Raw genomic sequence first — 3,833 nt, forward strand, 5'->3', positions numbered from 1 at the left:
GGTGTAACTGCATATACCTATGGGAAAGGGGGGGGGTGTAACTGCATATACCTATGAGAAAGGGGGGGGTGTAACTGCGTATACCTATGGGAAAGGGGGGGTGTAACTGCATATACCTATGGGAAAGGGGGGGGTGTAACTGCATATACCTATGGGAAAGAGGGGGGGATGTAACTGCATATACCTATGGGAAAGAGGGGGGTGTAACTGCATATACCTATGGAAAAGGGGGGGGTGTAACTGCATCTGCATATACCTATGGGAAAGAGGGGTTTAACTGCATATACCTATGGGAAAGGGGGGGGGTGTAACTGCATATACCTATGGGAAAGGGGATGTGTAACTGCATATACCTATGAGAAAGGGGGGGGGGTGTAACTGCGTATACCTATGGGAAAGGGGGGGGTGTAACTGCATATACCTATGGGAAAGGGGGGGGTGTAACTGCATATATCTATGGGAAAGAGGGGGGGATGTAACTGCATATACCTATGGGAAAGAGGGGGGTGTAACTGCATATACCTATGGGAAAGGGGGGGATGTAACTGCATATACCTATGGGAAAGAGGGGGGGGGGTGTAACTGCATATACCTATGGGAAAGAGGGGGGGTGTAACTGCGTATACCTATGGGAAAGGGGGGGTGTAACTGCATATACCTATGGGAAAGAGGGGGGGGGGTTAACTGCATATACCTATGGGAAGGGGGGGGGGGTGTAACTGCATATACCTATGGGAAAGGGGGGGGTGTAACTGCATATACCTATTGGAAAGGGGGGGTGTAACTGCATATACCTATGGAAAAGGGGGGGTGTAACTGCATATACCTATGGAAAAGGGGGGGTGTAACTGCATCTGCATATACCTATGGGAAAGGGGGGGGGTGTAACTGCATATACCTATGGGAAAGAGGGGGGGTGTAACTGCATATACCTATGGGAAAGAGGGGGGGATGTAACTGCATATACCTATGGGAAAGAGGGGGGTGTAACTGCATATACCTATGGAAAGGGGGGGTGTAACTGCATCTGCATATACCTATGGGAAAGGGGGGGATGTAACTGCATATACCTATGGGAAAGAGGGGGGGGGTAACTGCATATACCTATGGGAAAGAGGGGGGGTGTAACTGCGTATATCTATGGGAAAGGGGGGGTGTAACTGCATATACCTATGGGAAAGAGGGGGGGTTAACTGCATATACCTATGGGAAAGGGGGGGTGTAACTGCATATACCTATGGGAAAGGGGGGGGGTGTAACTGCATATACCTATTGGAAAGGGGGGTGTAACTGCATATACCTATGGGAAAGGGGGGTGTAACTGCATATACCTATGGGAAAGGGGGGGGGTGTAACTGCATATACCTATGGGAAAGGGGGGGGTGTAACTGCATATACCTATGGAAAAGGGGGGTGTAACTGCATATACCTAAGGGAAAGGGGGGAGGTGTAACTGCATATACCTATGGGAAAGGGGGGGTGTAACTGCATATACCTATGGGAAAGGGGGGGTGTAACTGCATATACCTATGGGAAAGAGGGGGGGTGTAACTGCATATACCTATGGGAAAGGGGGGGTGTAACTGCATATACCTATGGGAAAGGGGGGGTGTAACTGCATATACCTATTGGAAAAGGGGGGTGTAACTGCATATACCTATGGGAAAGGGGGGGTGTAACTGCATATACCTATGGGAAAGGGGGGTGTAACTGCATATACCTATGGGAAAGGGGGGGGTGTAACTGCATATACCTATGGGAAAGGGGGGTGTAACTGCATATACCTATGGGAAAGGGGGGGTGTAACTGCATATACCTATGGGAAAGGGGGGGGGTGTAACTGCGTATACCTATGGGAAAGGGGGGGGGTGTAACTGCATATACCTATGGGAAAGGGGGGGGGGTGTAACTGCATATACCTATGGGAAAGAGGGGGGTGTAACTGCATATACCTATGGAAAAGGGGGGGGGGATGTAACTGCATCTGCATATACCTATGGGAAAGGGGGGATGTAACTGCATATACCTATGGGAAAGAGGGGGGGATGTAACTGCATATACCTATGGGAAAGAGGGGGGTGTAACTGCATATACCTATGGAAAAGGGGGGGTGTAACTGCATCTGCATATACCTATGGGAAAGGGGGGGATGTAACTGCATATACCTATGGGAAAGAGGGGGGGTGTAACTGCATATACCTATGGGAAAGAGGGGGGTGTAACTGCATATACCTATGGGGAAGACAGGGGGGTGTAACTGCAAATACCTATGGGAATGGGGGGGGGGGTGTAACTGCATATACCTATGGGAAAGAGGGGGGGTGTAGCTCTGCTTATACCTATGGGAAAGGGGGGGGGTGTACCTGCTTATACCTATGGGAAAGAGGGGAGGGGAAGGTAGCTCTGCCTATACCAATGGGGAAGGGGGGGGGAATCTGCCTATACCAATGGGAAAAAAGGGGTTTAACTCTCCCTATACCTATGGGAAACGGGGGGGAGGTTTTTTTTTTTTTTTTTTTTTTAACTCTGCCTATACCTAGGGGGAAAGGGGGTGGGGGGACTCTGCTGCCTATGCCTAAGGAGAAAGGGTTGGTTAAATCTGTTTCTATACCTATTGGGAAGGGGGTTTAACTCTGCTGCCTATACCTACAGGGAAGGGAGGCTACCTAACGTTATACCTGGATGCCTAACTACTTACCTACATACCCAGCTACCTAACTATGTACATACCTGGCCTTCATACATGGCTGCCTAACTACCTAGCTAGCCCCCTACCTACCTAACTTGTCACCTACCTACGTATCTGGCTTCATGATCTACCTACCTAGTTACCTAGTTACCTGGCTACCTACCTACCTGCCCGTTTACTGTGCAGGACACCAAGGAGGGCATTATTACAGTTTGTGGGCCTATAGATGGGAAGATTGTGTAGAGGAGGGCACTGAATATATGCAGAGTCTGACATGTTTTTCCTGCAGATGTTAAGAGATCCACGTGATGGTCTTATCCGAACGGAGAAGAAAAGGAAAGAGGACGCCGCTGATCAGAAAATACGTAATTGTCCCAAAATGTAACTGTAATCACTTATATGGTATATACATCCTGTGTACAGCTGATATCTACCGCCATATGGTCCTGTATATAATCACTTATATTGTATACAGATTCTGTATAGTATACTGGTCTGTATATAGTGGTTTTATACAGTATGGCGGTATTATCCAGTTATTGTGTGGTGGTATATATTTACTCCTTGTATACTGGTCTGTACATAGTGGTTTTATACAGTATGGCGGTATTATCCAGTTATTGTGTGGTGGTATATATTTACTCCTTGTATACTGGTCTGTACATAGTGGTTTTATACAGTATGGCGGTATTATCCAGTTATTGTGTGGTGGTATATATTTACTCCTTGTATACCAGTATTATTAGTCATGGAAAATTACCTATGTTAAAGTGTTTCTTATATATATACATTTTAGTTTATTGTGTGTGGGATTTAGGTGGAATAGGGGCGTGGCAGAAGATTGACGAGCTGCAGAGCCTAGCAGGGGCCCTGAGTGTTGTCAATCCGCTCCTGGGAGGGGGGTGTGCCACACAAAGGGTCCGCCCCGGGTGCCAAATGCTCTAGGTACGCCTCTGATTGTTAGAAAACACAGTGGCCCTCATTTACTTAGAAAATCGGGTTGTAAGACTATCTTGCTTTTTTCCCCCCGATATTTATTATTATGTCGCATCCCGTTTGTCGCACGTGGGTTTTGTTGGTTTTGGTTTCCAACTCCTCTGAGCTCTCGGGAAAAAATCCACAACAATACAACAAATTCGGGTTG

Source organism: Hyla sarda, chromosome 4 (assembly GCF_029499605.1).
Source record: "Hyla sarda isolate aHylSar1 chromosome 4, aHylSar1.hap1, whole genome shotgun sequence".
In the NCBI taxonomy this organism is placed as follows: Eukaryota; Metazoa; Chordata; class Amphibia; order Anura; family Hylidae; genus Hyla; species Hyla sarda.